This window comes from Manacus vitellinus, unplaced genomic scaffold (genome assembly GCF_001715985.3).
Source record: "Manacus vitellinus isolate BGI_N305 unplaced genomic scaffold, ASM171598v3 scaffold_45_pilon, whole genome shotgun sequence".
NCBI lineage: Eukaryota > Metazoa > Chordata > Aves > Passeriformes > Pipridae > Manacus > Manacus vitellinus.
This window is the reverse complement of record NW_021940571.1, coordinates 3,195,818-3,214,549: the sequence shown is the minus strand read 5'-3', so window position 1 is coordinate 3,214,549 and position 18,732 is coordinate 3,195,818. Positions and strand designations below refer to the sequence as shown.

General features: G+C 38.8%; 1 long non-coding RNA gene across 1 annotated transcript; it reads right to left on the bottom strand.

Moving 5' to 3' along the window:
- Window positions 1-261: 261 nt before the first annotated feature.
- LOC108640829 lies at window positions 262-18,496 on the bottom strand. Its single transcript, XR_001921521.1, has 3 exons — window positions 18,398-18,496; window positions 17,011-17,221; window positions 262-401 (listed from the first exon to the last, which is right to left on the bottom strand). It is a non-coding gene; the product is annotated as an uncharacterized LOC108640829 (long non-coding RNA).
- Between the last annotated feature and the right edge of the window lie 236 nt (window positions 18,497-18,732).

Sequence of the window (18,732 nt, the reverse complement as noted above, 5' to 3'; positions counted from 1 at the left end):
CAGGGACAGGGGAAAATTGAAACCCAAACCCACCATTATCCAAAGAATTCCTACACTCGGCCATTTGGGAAACACAGTACTTCAGGGATGCAGAGCATAATAAACTTAACGGGGTAAAAAGTCCTGTTTTTCAGTCTGTTCCAACTTGTTTTGATCCAGGGGAGAACAGGTAACTTTGCAGGATATTCATCATTTCCATTATGTTTTTCCTATAGGTTTTGAGAGGTTTAAAAATTCCTTTTTAAAGCCTGGCTCATCAAAGCCCAGCCTGCTGGGGCTGGGGAGGGGGAGATGTCTACCCATCTCAGTGACAGTCTTGAAGATGTTAATTTTTGCCACTTTATGCAGTAGTTGGAATTTGTGAATCTTTTGCACCGTTCGTAAGGGATTATAGAATATTTCTAGGAAAAAAAAAAAAGAGAAGGAAAAGTAGGTTAGACTTGAAAGTTGTACAATATTCACAAAGGCTCAGAAAGATGCAAGCACCTGCATATTTCTAAACTGGCAGGAGATGTGAGGGGTTTGTCCTGTTTAACAGAACTAGTTGTTGAATAGTTGAAAATAACTTGGGTTATACTGAATGTGAGTACAAATGTGGATAAGAATAAAAAAGCTTTGAAAAAATCAGCAGTATCTCATTAAAAACAAAGCCAACAATATCCTCTATTCATAATCTCCTTAGACCCTGATTTTTTTTGGAGTTAGTTTTTAATGATTATATTTTCTGTAAAATGTGCACGTAGAAATCTCAGTAGTATAAGCTGTGCTTATAAGGACCATTTCCAGGGCTTTGTTGTTGCTGGGGTTTGTTTTCCTTGGGATAGAGAGAGGGGAAACCCCAAATTTATTTTAAATTAAGAAGCATAGTTCTACTCTTCTGAGCCTTACTCTTCTTATTTCATGGTAAATACTTTAGAAGATAAACAGTGGGATCTCAGCATTATTTAGGATTATCAGAAAAGCTTAAATTTAGCCTAATTCTTTTGACACACTGAAAGGTTTATCAGTGGTGATTTTGGGAAAAATTATTGTAGGAGGGGTGAGAGATTTTGGAAAATGTAACTCATGGTATGTTAAGGAATATACATTATTTCCTATGCCAAATTAATTAATCTGCATCATCACATAGAGGAATATTTAATTGGAAAACCATATGAAAACTTCTTTAATGTCATTGGTTTAACAGTTGCAATCAAGATGATATTGGGGGAAAACCAAAGAGAGAAAAAAGCAAAATGTGCATTAAAAAAAACCTGAATTCATTCCTTTACCTACATTTCTTTTTCTTAATTTTGGAGGTAGGAACCCTCTATGGAGAATGTTAAATATGAATAAGATTAAAAAAAGGTGAAGCTGGTATGAAATAATTCTGACAGTTCTACTTGAAAAATGTCAGTCTCTTTCAACATCCCTATTTATAAGTCTTCGAAATGCTGTTGAGCTGGAGGTCCTCATTCCAATATGCAAGGAGAGTGTGCCAGAGGTGGATTTTTCCTTCCCTTAAAAGCGAGTGGAGCTCCCATGTGCTCCCTGCTGAGGTGCACACATTTTCCAACTCCTGCTTCTGAGGAGTGAGAAGAAACCCAAATTTGCCCTGAGATAGTTCTTACATCTTCAGAGCAGTGAATAATTGATGAAAGCCCCACTCTCAACTCACAGAGGGAGTACAATTGTTTGAAGGGAGGGAACTCTTGGGTTTAAGACGCTGGTCATAGAAATGCAGGAGGAAGAAATAAATGAGTAGAAGTTCAGGGAGTCCCCCTGTAAAAAACGGGGTGCTCTGTAGGGAACAGGAGCTGCCAGGCCTGGCTGAGGGGCACAGCTGCCCTCGTGGAACACAGGGGGCACGTGTGGAGATCCATGTTAGCTGCAAAGGCACCTTTGGTAGGAGGAAGAATTCTCTGATTATCCTGTACAACTTGGTTGCAAATATTTCTTTGGGTGGCTGAGCCCTCCCTGACATGACAGATCCTTATGGAATGGAGTAACCCTGGAACAGACCTTGGCACCCTGTGATTGTCCTCCTGCTGCTGTTTGGTTTAGAAATTGCAATGCTTTATTCCAGGCTCATCTGATTCCTCAGTTCTATTACAGTGCTGAAGATAAATCTGTCCTACCAAAGCATGTGTGGTTTATATACAAGGAGTTGTAAACCAAGTCTGAGAGGGAGAATGTACAATTTCATCCCTATAACATCCAGCTCAAGGGAAGGGGCACTCAGTTGGCTGAAAGTTTGTGGCAGTAGTTTCTTTTCAAACAGAATGAAAAGCACAAATTAAATCCTTTTTCAATGAGACACTACAGGTATTTCCACTGTTTGGTGGAAGTTTCTGATCAATAATTCCAAGTAGCTCATACTCCTCTTAATAGAGTAATCCTCCCCTGGGCACCAGCCATCAGTAAGACCATTTAAAATGTGTTGCTTTCCACCATATGCTCCCTTAATAGCAAAAAAAAAAAAAAAAAAGAGAAATATTTAAAACATAATGCTTTAAAACCCAAGATCTTCACTCCTTAATTTGGCAGTTTGCAAAACATGGCATTTGTGAGAATCTGGCAGCACAATTGTCAGAGCATCTCTATCAACACAAGGATGGAAAACAAACTCCCTGGCAGCAGCAGGCACAGCTGTGGGTGCCCACTCCCTCCCTCTTCCTACCATGGAGTGCTTTTTTAGCCTAAACTGTTTGTGTGATTAGAAGGGGGAATGTGAGATTAGAACTGTCTTACAAAAAAAGAAAAGACCTTTAAACGCAGTTAATGCCTCTGCATAATATTTTTTCATAAACTTAGCAGTTGCTCTTAAAAAAGAAAAAAAATCAGCAACCTGCCATCTGGAATTAACTTATAATAATGGGGGTGGGGGGGTGAATGACAAAGGAATTAAGTGTGTTAAAAAAATTAGTTGTTTCTGCATGAAGAATTAAGCTTTGACGACTTCCACCTCAGCAAGGGGACTGTTCACAATGTGGACCCCACAGAGGGAGTTAAATGACACTTTTAGCCCTGTGTTTGCTTGGTTGTTGGGGTTTTTTTGCACATTAACTGTATGGAGAAGAACAATAAATATCATGAATGTACCAATTATATATTAACTTTTTAATGTTCTTGCAAATTGTGGTCGGTTTTATTAGAGGGTTTTAATTCATGCTGAAGGGACAGGAGCATCTCTGTGATGAGGAAAGGCTGAGAGAGCTGGGACTGTGCAGCCTCCAGAGGAGACACTGAGAGGGGACCTTCCCAATGTGTGTCAGATGATGGCAGAGGATGGACCAGGCTCTGGGACAAGAGGAACAGGCAGGAATTGATGCCCAGGAAGTTCCACCTGAACATGGGGAAAAACTTCTTGGAACAGATTGTCCAAAGAGGGTGTGGAGTCTTCCAAGCTGGAGGTGTTCCAAAATTCTCTGGACACAACCCATATGCTCTGGGATGACCCAGCTGGAGGTGGGACCACTGGTCCCTTCCAATCTGACCCATCCTGTGAACTACCGAATCAAAAGGTTTTATTCAGCTTAACAGCACTTTCAGGGTGGGTTCACCTGAGCTTCCAAAACCATCATTGCTGTGCTACAGGTCTTTAAAGGAGAGACTAAATGAAAAGGAACACAACTGAAATAAGATTAGGTTGCTCATGGCTGCACAAGCGCTTTATGTGCATTCCTGGGCTAATTATAATGTTTCTTTTAATGCCATTTATTTGCATATCTTTTGGTGTATTATACAGCTTGCAAATTCTTAGCAGGCATTTGGAAACTATTATACATTATTACTTCCTTAAAATCATAACACTTAAATCAGGTCACCCAGCTGTTTAGCATCTGATAACAAGATTAGAGGGATTGATTGTACTCTCTGTAAGACTGCAAATACCTATTAATCTGGGAGTCTTTGGAAGTTAATCAAAATGATATTTTTCTTCTGAGAATGTTATAAACAGTCGAAAATACATTCACAATTTGCAACGGGTATTTTAGGCTCTAAGGTACATTATTCTTTTTGAATACTAATCTTTTCAGCCCTTGCTGTAATTATTCCAACTTCACACAGTAGATAGTTAATACTCCACGTTTCTGCTATTTAGTATGTTGGAGCTGTCCCCGTTTTCATTAATTCCATCAATCAAACTTAACTCTCCTCCACCTCTAAGAAGTAATTATAATTATTTTTATGACCATATATATGCTAATGAAAGAACTATTTCATGACATTTTAATTAATTCTCAAAATGCTTATGGACTCAACACTGACATTGTCTTGGAATGACTAGTGCAGAGAAAAAAGGCAAATTATAAAGTTATGGCTAATTGGAATAAAGCAGAAAATTCTGGCAAATACATTTGGAGCCATCTTGGTTTGGTAATTCATTTGGCTTCTAATTCTCCTTTGTGTAATTATAAATGTAAATGTTTTTAATTTCAATTTTTTTTCCAATATTGTGAAAACTTTGACACGTGGATAATTTTCAAAATTTTTACTTTTCTATATCTTCTCTCTCTTTGTCCTTTTGTTTGTTTCTTAAATTTGTTGGTAAAATCTGGCTCCCATCCCTTGCCTTCCTGTAAAAAAGACAAGGGAGCAAACTCTGAAAATGACAAAACACTTTTATGGAAATGGAAATAATATAATAAATAGAACAAAATAGTAAATAGAAATTACTCTGACTTCCAAAGGTGTCTTAAGGCATTTCAGTATCCAGAGCAGAAATTACAGAAGTAATTTAGGAGTAATTGGGAGTCAATAAGCTGGGAGTCAATAAAACATGTGTTTGAAAATCAATGGGATATTTTTGAAAACAAACTGAGTGGGAGGAAAGCTTCCAAATTTTTGATTTGGCTTTAACTCTCTTTTTTGTTTCATTTCTGAATCTCAGCCATAAGCATACAATAAAATAAATGTTGTTTGATATCTTAGAATTGTAACTGACCATCTGGTAATATGGGAGTCATTTGGGATGGTGTTGGAGGAGGTGATTTATTGAGGACTTGGGTTTTTGGAGAGCTGCAGAGTGGTGGAAGGGGAAGGCACATCCTGGTGCTTGATGGTCTGTGGCCAGATAGAAAGGGCTAAACAGAAGAGAAGTGTCCCTGCCTGTGGTGGGATGTTGGAACTAGATAGTCTCTGAGGTCCATTCCAATCCAAACCACTCTCTGATTCTATGAAATCAGTGCATAGGCTGCATCTTTTATCACTTTTTGATGGACATCCCAAGGGAATTGTCTGACCCAGCCTGGGAAGGCTCCCAGAACCTCCATGTCCCTCCCTTTGATCAACCATGCGGTGCCAAAGGACCTGCTCACTTGAGCCAGTCCTTTGACTCAAGTTAGATTTAAACTCTTCAGACCCCTTTCCTTTTCCACCTAGGCCTGACCTCCCATTTTCTGCTCTGAATTCCTGCAGTCTCCTCTGACACATCTAAGTCTAAGGCAGCAGAGCCCAGGGGAACTTCAGAGTGCAGGGATTTGACAAATATTTACTTTATAATGGCAAACAAGGGCGAACATTAAAGACACAAAATATGTGCCAACATTGGCACAAGCACTTTTCAAGTGAAGAATCTTGCAGAACTAACAATGTCATTTCTTTTTCTACTCATCATTAGCAATTCCTTTGTCAGCACATGTTGTGTTCATGGGTCCTTTCCTGTCAAAACGGTGTTAAGGGCGAGTGCTTTCTGTTCAGGCATTTGTGGGGCACTGGAGTTCTTGTTCTTATGCATGAAAAACTCTAAAAAGGGATGGCAAACTGTTGTGGTTTGGAGGAGGGCAGGAAAAATCCAGATGTTTATTCCTGCAGGGGCTGAATTCTGGCCTTGCTCCATGGTGGCATAACTGAGAGACCCTGTTGGGGACACAAAGTTTGTGTCTGTGCCGGGGTGGGGTCCCAAACACACAAGTTTCATCCCTTCCTGCACAAGTGTTGGCATGTTCAAATAGCTTTGCCCCATCACCCCTTTCAGCACTGATGGCCCTCCTGCAGGAGTAAAATCTTGCTGTTCCCACTGTCTCATCTTTACATCTCAAGGAAACCTCTTCAAATCTCCAGGAGAGTCACATTTGATGGGCTGGTTTGCTTTGCTCCTGTGTGTGATGTGAGGTTTCTCAGAGCTCTTTTTGGTGTCACCTCCTCCGAGGGTGACAGGCAGAAGTGCTGCAGGTTGGAGCATGTCTTGGCTGCTTATTTCCCTTCTATTCTGTCCAAATTAATTTCTCCTTTCTCCCCCTACACACAACTTTTAACTGAAGGCAGCCCTTGACCTTTTTCCAGGGGCAGTTTCTTGGGGCAATGAAAGGATATAAGTATCTCCTTGGAAATTCTGCACACTTGCCTGAAGAGTGAAATGAATGTCATAGTATTGGATCTCAATCTCACAGGGAATTCTTTTTTGTCAATAATTATTTCTAACCTAACGAAATTCCTAAAGGGAAGGTAAATTTAAAAGACCTAAAGTTCGTGCCCTGATACACACTGTTATACTGTATTCTGGAACTTTCTTTGAGGTATTCAGTACATGTTTCTTCAACCAAATTATGAAAAAATCCCAGAATAAAGTAAATTAAAATGTACTGGTGTAAATTACAGATTCTAGGCACCAGAATTTATGGTGGGGTTTTTGTGGGTATTGTTTGTTTCTTTTATTTTGTTTTGGTTTTTTTCCTTTGTTTTGTTTTTGTTTGGGGGGTTCTGTGGGGTTTTTTTGTGGTTTGGTTTCTTGGGAGTTTTTTGGGTGTCTGCATTGCTGGTTTTTTTTTTTTTTTTACTTTTTTAATTGGTCACATCAAAGTATTGGGGCAGTAATGAGATATATTTAATTTCCGTGCTTTTTATATACTTCCTAACTCTTCTCATATCCTCTATAAAAGTGATTGAGCAACGCAGTTGGAAAGCAATTGTTCTTGAAGTAGATATAGTAAAGAAGAATAAAAGAAGCAGATATGATTTATTTTAGGCATAAGTCTTTAGGAAGCATTGTAGGCTTTCCCATTAAACTGCAGAAGTGTCTGGTGGTGTTGTGTGGGACCTTCTCCCTGGGACCTGGATTGAAGTTCTCTTGCACAAATGGCTCTGCTCTCCTTTCCCACCAAGGCTGCAAACACAGAACTGATTTCCTTGGACCCTGATGGCTTAACCCCCCCCCCCCAAAACACCCCATGATTGTCTGGATCATCCAGGAATTTCCCTTGGTGGCACCACGAGGAGCAGCTGTGTCAGCAGGGCAGTTTAGCCCAACTGCCCCTAAACCAAACTGTCTCAAATATAATGTCAGTAATCATTTCATCCTGGTTCGTGCAGTGGCTGTTTTTTAATCCCTGCTACTGAAATCTTTTCCTTTTTATTTTCTAAGGACAATTAACTCTGTGAGGTTCAATATTTTTCTTTTTGAATCACTGTGGGGATAAACACTAGTTTTGCTCCAGTTTTCAATAGCTGCTACTTTTATTAAAAGAACCAGGAAAAAAAAATTTGTTGTTTTTATTGACATACTTGGGGTGTTTTTTATGAAGGCAGTAGAGAAAAAAATCAGCAGCAGTTTTTCAGGTGAACATTTTGGTGAGATTACCTTTCACCACATGGTTTGTGTTTTAGCAGAAGACAAATTTACACTGTTTTGATCCAAAATTGTGTCAAACCAAATCAGAGTTTTATGATTCTGGCAATGCAGACCAGACATCCAGACCCTGGAGACTCAGATCAGTTAAGAAATGCCTGGTCATATACAAAAATTGGGCATAAATAACCCCACAAACAATCCATGTTCCTTTTTTAACAACATTGACCTAAACAGTGTTATATTTTAAATGTTTTAATTTCTGCAAAATCTATGGTATTAAAAATGTAAATGAAAGTTGTAATGCAAGGAAACAAATTTTTTTTAATGTGCTATAGGAGCTTCTGCTTCCTGAGAATCAAATTGCATATAGATGTGATTGAGACTTTGGAAAAAAAGAGATATTTATATACAGATAAATGATATTTAATGGCTTTGAGTGGAGGATCAGTTTACACCTTGAAGAACTATGCAAATTTCTGTCTAAATTTGATACTGCTGTGTATGATATACACAGTATACAAAGCACACCGAGTAAAACCCCTCTGAAAAACCTATTAGAAAATACAAAGGTTAAGCAGGTACAATAAATAACATCCAAGTGATAACAGAGTAATTGATGCCACAACTGCAGGGATATGTGCAGGGGATTATAATTAAATTCCTGAGGATTGCAATGCAGGTGGCAAGAGCTGCTGATGGACTCGGTGCTGCAGGAACTGCTCAGGCTCATAAACACACACAACTGTTGGTAACGAGAAAAATCTGCCCCCATAAAACTAATTGTGTGTTCAACACTTTGGGCAGCAAACGTGTGAATAAATTGGTATTTTTCTGGCGTGTTTTGATCCCTCAGGCTGTTAAATGGGGAGACTCTGGAAGGTTAATTTTCTTTGAAGCAGCTCTTGTGTTGTGTTTTATTGGAGATGGGGATTAAACCTGAGTTCAGAGTCCTGTGTTCTGGTGGAAGAAATTATAGGTATTTGTATCTATACATCCTTCTACACCCACCCCATCCCACGGTTTTACAGGAGCAATCCCATGCCAAGAGTTGAAGTGGAATGAATTGTTTCCAGAGATGAGTTTTAGGATGGAAAGAAGTTCCTCTTAATTTCACTCTTAACTTCATCCCCATGTCCTGACCCTGCAGTCCCAACTCATGAAGCAATATTTATGCTTGAATTTTTGCCAGATCTCATTATTAAAAATGTTCTTCTTTCTGCTTGCCTTCTTCATTTCCCCATAATATTATGGGAAAAATACCTTATTTTTCTTTTCGATGTTTTCCAGATAACTTCTCTTGTATTGTTTTCTGCTTTTTAATAAAGGAAAAGCTGTCACTGAAACTATTTGCAGAGGAAGGGACTGTTTATATTCAGAAGAAAAGCTTTTTAAAAATATCTTTTCTTGGCTGCTTATAAATCTTTATTATCACTAAACTCCAGCAATCAAATAAGAACAGTTAAAACAGTTCAAGAAAAAAAAAATTGGCTCTCCAGCAACCTTGGTAGCTTTAATGATCTGGTAAAAGACCAAACAGACATAATTATCATAAAAAAGCTATTATATAGCTCGTCTCATTCGAATTGTTTATGGGATAAAAATTAAAGTACTTAAACCCATCAGAGGTTTCCTTTGCTTTCAGAGACTGTCCTTTCCCAGTGAGCTCAGTGAAGCCATTAAGGCTCTTACCCAGGGAAGGCCTTGGATAATGAAATCCAGACTGTCTCTTACTTGAGGGAAATGTCTCAGTTCACTGATTGACTGTCCCTGTTCCAATCCCAGCTGACAGCACTGGAGTGTCTGAGCTGTGTGGGTACATCTGCCCCATCCCCAGATACTCCTCATTGTCATGCCCAAGTCTCTTACAGTGGTAATAAGGTAGGTTAGACTTTATATGGGAATAACAAAGTCTCAATTACTTTTTTTCAATGTAAAAAATAATCCTGGGTGAAAAAAAAAAAAAAAGAAAACAAGAAACTAAGAATTAATTTCTTTCAGCTCTACTTGTTGAAGTAAGGCTTTGCTTTGTAACCTGTGCTGCACCTTGGGGTGTAGTTAAGGCTTTTCCTCTAACTTTGCTTTGTAAGTACTTCTCTACTACTCATAAACAGCAAAATACCTCTTAAAATATCTATTTGTACTCTAATGCATACAAGGATTAACCAATTTCCCTTTTCCCAGTACTTACACACTAAGTAGGTGCTCATAAGGCAGAGATAACTTGAGTACATATTTAGGTGTTGGTTTTTTTTAATTTGTTGTATTTTGTTTTGTTTTGGGTTTTTTTAATAGTTTTGGCAAATGTTTGAAAGTTTGTTTCTCTTCTTGGTGTTTTGACTGGGGTTTTGTTGTTGGGGTTTTTTACCTTTTTTTTTTTTCATATAAAACTTTGGGAAGCCTCTAAAGCAAAGAACTTTGTACTCAATCTTTATTCCTGCTGCACATTTGCTGCCACAGACAGACGCTCTCACCCAGCTTTAAGGACAGCTTTCTTTCTGCCAGAGTGATTGATTTGTCCTGTAAATCAGTTCCCACATAAAATTCACAAGGAACAAGTGATAGGTCATGAAGCAATGAACTGATGGGGAGAATTTGCTTCCTTGCTTGTATTTCTCCCCCTCTAATTCTAGTTTTAACCATTTTCATGCCTCCCTTTAAAGACTTTATTTTAATCTCTGAGTGTGCTCGAATTTGGACTGAATGAGCCTGTGGAAGCAAAGGGGGAACAAAAGCCAAGGAATCCTTGTAGGTGGAAGACCCTGGTGCTTTTTATTGACCCTGGAATAAATAAAAATACATACTCTGTGTTTCCTGGCTGCAGCTTTTATGCAGAACTTATTGTGAAGGAAACCCAAGATGGATGCACTAATGAAGGAACATTTGCTGCTACTAAAAGAAGGGGGGAAAAAATCAATAATTGCTACATTGAATCCGTGAATTAAAGAAGACTCAAGGAAAATGGGAATTGCTGCTGTAAGTAAGAACATGTGGCATGTCTGTTGATTTAATGTATGTTAAAAGGTAAAATAAATAAAAATTGTCACTTTTTTTAACAGAAATAGACTGAGTAACCAGGAATCAAACACACCTGCCCAAACCTTGTAGAACATTAGAGCTGTGAGGGACCTGCGACTTCCTCTGCACAGGTTTTGTAGGAAACACAGAATTTTTGAGAGCTGATGGCCAGAAACCTTAGTTTTGAGAGACATTGTTTCACAGAATAAAATGGAAATGGGTTTTGATATCCTGGTAAAAATACATTGTCGCCTTGGTGGGGTTAAATATCCCTTTTTCTTAACTAATATTTGTCATAAATGGTTTTGAAATTTGGCATAATTTGGTAAGCTGATGTGTGGGTACCTAAAATGCTGTAAAACCAGGGACTGGGCTGTTGTATCATGCAAGAGAGATGCACTGCTAGATTTCCACCTTTCAATACTGATGATGATGAGGATGATTCAAGGATGGTGGGTTTTGAGGGTCTCTCTTCTCTTCCTCTGTCCTGTTCCTTTGCATCTCTCCTGTCCTGAGAACCATTGCATCCTTTCTTTCCTAATTATTTCTAAGAAGTGCAGCAGAATGAGGAGATAATCTGAGGGAGGAGGTAGCTCTGGGGAGGGAGGAGGTGCTGGATTATTATTAGCAAAAAGACCTGCAGAGAGAACTCCTGTTCGAGGACAGTCGGTGACATTATGAACAGACCTTGCATGACAAATCACTTGAAGGCTGAGAAAAAGAACAAATGAATCCAAAAAACTCTTTTCCATCCTGCCAGGATGTCACCACCTGTCAGGGACACGCAAGTGGATTTTCCTTTTTTGTTTTTCAGTCTCGCCAAAAGACAGTTTGGGAAGAGGGTTCCATTTGCACCAGGCTCTGCTCAAATGGATCATCTCTCCATGGAAGGATTTGCAATATAAACAGACAAGAGGGTGTCTGATGGTTTCCAGATCACAAGTGGCAGAAGATGTTACTGCTGGGGTTTGAGGGATTGTGGTTTGTCAGATTTTGGGTGAAGCGAGCGGGGTTTTAAGCGGAGAGGAGAAAAAAGGTGACAAAGGGCACAGGGAGGGTGACAGGGTGAGAGAAGGGGGAAAAAGGCGTTGGATAAGGCGAGGATGTACCTTCTCACTTGTGGTAGGATGGATTTAGAATAAGTACGAGCAGAAATAGGGAGCTGAGAGAGATTTCCATGGAGTCTGTCACCGTCGGACTGACGGAAGCTGGGTTGGCAGCAGCAGCCAGAGCTGCCTGGAAGAAGAGCAGGAGATAGATTTTACTGAAACTTAGTGAAAGCAGAAGAGAAAGGAACAGTAATATTGGAAAATTAACATTTTGCTTTCTTTGATCTTTGTGACTCTACCCACAGCAGCACATTTTGTCATTGTATCCTTGTCTCCCCTGCAGATTTCACTGCCTTGACAAACACAATAGAAGATTTTTTTTTTCCTTGTTTATTTGTTCTAAAGAGTTTCAGCCGTGAGACCAAATACTACTTGGAGTTCAAACTTTAGTGACTGTTATTATTTTGGCTCTCATGGTGGGGAGCTGAAAGGAACTGGGAGGACAAAGTGCTGCAGATTGAGATGGGAAGTGTCTCCCATGGCAGTTTTCCAGCCTCTCCAAATTGATTATGGGGGTTATGGTTATGTTGCTTGATTAAGTTGTTTGATTTTTCTTCTGTGATTCACTCAAATAATACCATGTGTTGTATTATGTAGGATACACTTGGGCACATATCCTGTAAATACATGGAACAGGCATTATTGAAGAGGGAAGCAATGGAAAAGGTCAAATGAAGAAATAGGAACAGAAAATGATGAATTTGAATCAGGTTTGGTTCTAGGAGGAGCTGAATGGCATAGCCATGAAGTACAACGCCACTGAAGATCCAAACAAATCTAAAAATTATTTTTTTTCCTCTCCTTCTTTAAATGAAGAAACCAAAAGACCTAATTTTACTAAAAAATGCTTCATCTTGTGGTCTGAAATAATTTGCTCTGCTAGTCCTCAAGGTTGCTCACAATGCAAAATAATGTATTTGGGCTCAAGTTGGAATTTACTGGTGCACTTGTTCTGCCTGAGAATTTTGTGTTAGCTGAGATTTATGTGCTTTTGGATTTATCTTTGAGTTTGTTTTTAGCTTGTGCCAGATATATCTAAAGTGCCCGGTCAGCAAACTTCTGATTGCCTCACTAAACCAAAGAATTGGGTTATAAGAAGTATCATCCTTTGAATATCAATGAATAAATAGAAAAGAAAAAAGAAAAAAAAGGACTTGAGAGGTTTGAACTGGGAGGTTTGTAAATGTGAAATAAAAACAAAATCAAGAAGTCCTAAACAATGTGAACTGTGCTTCCGGATTGTGGGCAAACATCCTGGAAGCCAAAAGTACCATAACTCAGTCGTAGGTGACTTATGTTCATGTGCTTAGCTCAGCATCTGGCTGATAACTTTTCTTATCAGGGAATACATAATTTTCTTGAAGTTAAGAGAGTTTTGTTCATTTGTGAGGGATTGGTGTTCCATCTTTTCGTGTCAGGGATGTTCAGAGTTTGCATAATATCTGACAGCAACTTTCTTATCTTCAAGACGTGGAGAAATGAGGGTCGGTGATTATGGAAGATAAATATAGGCAGTAATGATTAGTGAAAGGGATTGATAAATGGGGTGGGGAATGGGAACAAATCTGAGACACAAAAAAGGCAGAAACAAATGCTTAAATTTAGAGTTCTGTCCTCGAAAAGTCCCTTCCTGTCAAATATTCCGTAATAAATGATGAAAACCTTGGCATTTGATATTTCCCAGCGACAGCCACGACATTCCTGAGATGTATGTTGGGAAGTCTTTGCCCACAGCAGGTTTGTGCAGCATGTGCAGCCTCTCCAGGAAACAGGCAGGGAACTTAAATGTGTTTTGGGGACCAGAACACACGGATAGTTTGGGCTGGTCTCTGGGACAGGGTGGAATCCTGACTGGAGCACAGAGGTACCTGTTTTGTGGCACAGGTGGTTTCAGTGCCAGTGGTGTCACTTGGGTACAGCCAGACAAAATACTTTTAGGTGGTTGAACATTTATTTCAGGTCATTAACAGTTTAAAGTCAACAATTTACGTGGGGAACTCAAAAATTGGATCTGCCTCTCTTGACATCAGTGACAGAAATCCCATGGATTTCCAAGGAGCTGCATTTCATCCACATGCTCCTGGTGCCTTTTCCTTCTGTGCTCGAGCTGAATTTTCAGAAAATGCACAAATATTTCATTTTTCTCCTCAGAGCTTTTCTTTTCATAATTATTATAAAACCAATAGGAAGATAAGTTGGCTCCTCATGGCCTCAGACCCCAACTCACCAGGCTACTCATTTTCATTCTTTATTTCTTGTATTTATTAGTCTGTACCTGCCAGGCATTTGTGTGTGTGTAGACCAAGACCTTTGCTTATTTGAATTATAAAATCAATAAGGTTGGTGAAGATCTCTAAGATCAATAAGTCCAACCATGAACCCAGACCTTCCAGGTCCACCACCAAAGCACCACATCTGTAGGGTTTTTGAATGATTCCAGGGATGGTGATTCCACCACTGCCCTGGGCAGAACACCTCGGGGAAGTGGGATCATACATCACCCAGCACAATCAATTCCATCTAGATAAAAACCTTCTAGATGTTGAGATAGTAAAAAAAAAATAATAAAAGATGGATTAATTTTTCATTAAGGCCTTTTAATTTGAAAATAACAATGAGCTAAACCAGAATAACCCATTATTATAGTTGTTCTTTTTCTCTCAATGTTTTATAGAAGAAAAATAACTATATTTTTCGCTCTCAATATTTGATTGAAGAAAAATAACTAAAAGGTCAGAGAAATTTCACGTGTCCTAAGATGATATTGAATGGATCCTGTATTTATTTTTTTTGAGGTACAATATTTAAATGTCAAGCATCCCCAGGAGAAATAAATTATTCATTATAATTAGAAAATGTAATTTTTTTTTAAAAAATCATTTATTGGTGACTTAGCAGCATATTTAGTGAGAATGTTTCTTCTTTTGTACAATAGCTGTGTACTTTGAGATAATGTTCTAATTACCTAATTGCAGCTATTGTATCGAACTGGAGGTTGAGATCCAAAGTGTCATGGCAACTGGTAGAAAAGCTCTGCAGCCTCTGCCTTCTCAGTAGAGTCTCAAAAATAGCTCTTTATTGTAGGAAATAAGGAGGTAAATCTTCTTAACAAGATAAAGCTTGAACCAAGAAAGAATTTTCCCCTTTGCACTTGATGGTAAAGCATAAATTAAGCATTTCTGCTTCAATTTAATTAGCATAAGCCATCATAATAATGTACCCATAAGTGTTTGCTTTTCCAGTCTAGAGCAAACCTCCCGTGCTCAAGAGATTTACTGTAAATCATTGAATATTAATTTCTTGGATTTTATTGAAGAACATTTTACACAGTCAGCTTAGGAGAGAGAGAACAATCATTTTCTTTCCTTTGCAGGAAAGATCTTATTTAATACTGTGATATTAACTAAAAGGAACTCCATGAAATGCTGCTCCAGTTTTATGATCTTGTTAAACTCTGGAGACTTCTGGGAGTGGGAATTTCAGAAAAGGGGAAGAGTATATTTTAAATATGTCTGACTCTGAATGTCTGATAACATTATGTCTTTCTGTTCACTGCAACTCATGTGATCTCTCATTAACAGTTGTAATGCTAATTAGGAGGCTGCCTCTCACTTTAATTCATAGAAATATATGATTCCATTCAGGCTGAGTAATGATTGTAGAACTGCCATAAATTCAGAAGAGAGCTTGGTATGAATAAAGATCCCAGTTCAAGTCTAATAAATTTTATAAGTTGAAAATGTAATGGATTAAAGTTTACTTGCACATTGGTGCTCTGGTGATATAATCAAAGCAAAGGTTGTTACTTTTGTGCCAATTCCCATAAATCAGCAACCTTGTCTAACATGTGCAGCTCATCCTGCACATCTGGGTTTTGTTGTTTGGTTGTGATTTTTTTTTTGTTTTTGTTTTTTGTTTTGTTTTGTTTTGTTTGTTTTGTTTGTTTTGTTTTGTTTTTTTTTTGTTGGGGAATATTGGTTGTTTGTTTTCCCCCTGAGAAGTAAAATTCATCTGTATTGGACATAATTTCAACTGACTACTTATGTCTGTGCTTTCTGGAGAGCCCATAATAATGTCCCATCAAATTAAAGTTTCACGAGCTTTTTTTATACTCTGTCATTAACTGATTGGGGAAACAAATATTTACGAGGTCAATTTGGTTTCCATGTGTTTACCTGGGAAATGGGGCAGCTGGAAGAAACCTCCTGCCAGGACCACTGGTGCTGTCCAGGAATGATTCCCTTCTGCTCCCAGCATAGCCCTGATGGCACATGGGGCTGGACCTTTAGTGGTGACTGGGAATTTTCTGCTTCCAAACACCCCTTTCCCATGTATTCCACTTCCCAATGTATCTAATATTCTTTCCACAGAGAAAAGCCTTCAGAAAAATACATCCTTTACCTGTGGGTTTGCACTGAGCAGCTGGAAAATGTGGACCTGGAAAAGAAATGCCAAAATCTAGAATCTGTTCTTCCCTCCCCTAAAATCCAGCCCAAATAGCAATTTATGGGAAAAAGTTTGCACTGATATTGACTTCCTAGGATACACAGGATGGTAAAACTAGAAGTGATCGTCCCTTAAATTCTGGAAATATCATTAATTCCATAGGCAGGAGGAGGTAGTGCCTGTTATTTTGGTAGATGTTGGTAAAGTAAGGGCCAAATATTTCTCCTAGTGTTACAATAGTTCACAAAATGCACATTTGCAAGGCTTTTGGTAATGGCATTTCACATCCAAGTGTTTGCATAAAGGAGCTGGAGACTTGAATTTCCATCTCTGCCATCGGGACTCACAAACGTAACTCGTCCGAGGAATTTTGTAGCCATAAACTTTTATATCTGCGAAGGAAAAGCCGGTCAGGAGGTAAATCCAACTGCAATAGGAATGCAGAAGTGGTGACCAGTGCACCAGGCTGTCTGGATGACTGCACTTAATTTCCTTTGTGAGACTTCAGGCAGTTAAAGCAAATCCCAGACCGAGAAGTCGCTGCTGCTCTCGCTGCTGGAATTCTGGAACGCCACTTCTGCCTTTTATGAGCTCCCATATAAATCTCAACGAATCCACCATGAAGAAAATGAATTGCAGTCTCCAAAGTTCTCTCATTTTGCTTTCTGTTGAACCGCTACCTATTTCGAAACTTTTTTTTCCTCTCGTACCTAAGTGAAAATGTTTTCTCTAAACAGTTTTAAGTGCTTAAAAGAATATGTCATTTTGTACTTCCTAAACCGCTTTTCTGTCAGGAAAAGAATAGAAGAGGTCCACAGAGATTAAGGATTCAATTTAAAAGTAATCAAATACTCATTTTTCTTATGAATATTTAGACCGGTGAGTTACCAGAGCTCACACCTGAATCTGTCAAGTTCTGGGTTTATTTTCCTGGAGTCAAGTACCATCATTTTCTCCTGTTTCTGTTCCTACACAGGATTTTTTTTCATGCTCTGGCTGCTCAGTATAATCCAGAAACATCTGTTGCAGCTGCTTGGAGAGTGAGCTCTGATTCAGGAAAACTGATCAGTCTCTCAAATCTCTCCATCACTTTGCAGCCCTCAAAAGCAAATGGAAATTCAGAGAGAGGGAGGCTCAGAAAGAGCATTTTCTCTCTAGAAAAGGCAGCAGAGATTCAAAACAAAGTTGTACTGCAAAGCTGCTGTTGCAGTTTGCCACATATGATGCCCTTGAGCCACACCCAGCTCGGCCCAGTTTACAACTGGAGCTTTCCCTTCTTTTTATCCTGAGACGTATTTTTTGAAGAACAACAAACCCCACAATGCAACTGGGTGAAATTTGAAATTTATTCCTTTACTGCAATGGAATCTTTTATTATTTTTTTTTTTAAAATCCCCACCTTCTTTGCCAGTGGCAGTTACTGGATCCTCAGTTCCTCTGCTGTTCCTACATGTCTTGAAGGATTGCTTTGTCTCCAGCTGCTGGGAGCTCTTTTCTTCCTAACAAATGTCAAGAGCTGTTTTGCTAATTCCTCTCCTGCGTGTCATCCCTCCTCATTAATTCTCCCAATGACAATGACATCTTTTCCAGAGACACTTCTCCCCCCCGAACTGCCACCTTATTTATTTCTTCCTCTGCCTTGCCTTGAGGAACATGATAAACTTGAAGACAGTGCAGAAGGTTTCTCAATTTGTTTAGGTTTCCTGGTACAGTTGTGTAGGTCTGGCCAAAGCAGGTATAAATCACTCTGTTATAATTTTTATTTTCTTTAAATAAAGCTATTTTTCTTAAACATACATATAACACTGTAATGATTGAATAAAATTCGTTTGGTAAAATAAAATTAATTTATTTTATAGGGTCCTTTCAGACTCTCCAGTCTGACCTCTAAAGAGCAGAGCCAACAGCTTTGACCCAACACTGTAGAGCTACACCTGGTCTATCATGAAAATACCTGATGTTGACTTAGAGAATTCAAGAAATGAAAAGCCTTTAACACCCCTCAATTAACAACTAATAAATGCTGCTGTTGAGACTGAACACCTTGAAATCCTCCTCACCCACACTGTAGAGTTTTGTAGAAGTATTTTTATTAGGTTTTTCCACACAGTTTACATTAAACTGAACATTTCTTCTCTTTCTGGATCTTGCCCTGTAATAATTTCTCCTGTTATGAGAATTTCTGCTGTTGCTGGTTTTAATCTTTTCTATTGCTCTGTTCCCTCTCAGAGGAAACACCGTTTTTCTGTGGCCTGTTGCTCCCTTACTTACTCACCTTTCTTTAGATAAATATTTGCTTTTCACTTCTTCTTTCGTGAGGTGCTTCTTGTAAGAGGAATGCACACTGTAAAGCAAGAAAATAAAAATTAATGCATGCTCAATCTTCTTCAAAGGTCAGGAAGGATCCAATAAAAGCTGATGGGAGCCAGGTGTGTGATTTACCTGTCTGGAAAATCCTGGCCACAGGCAATATTATTATCTATTAGGAAGCAGTAACATGAGTCAGATCCTTTCCACCACACAGGAAGATTTTTGCCAACTCAAACACCACAGGAAAAAAAGCATTTAGTGAAAGAAAATAAACCCCAGAAGTATCTCAAGTCTTATCTT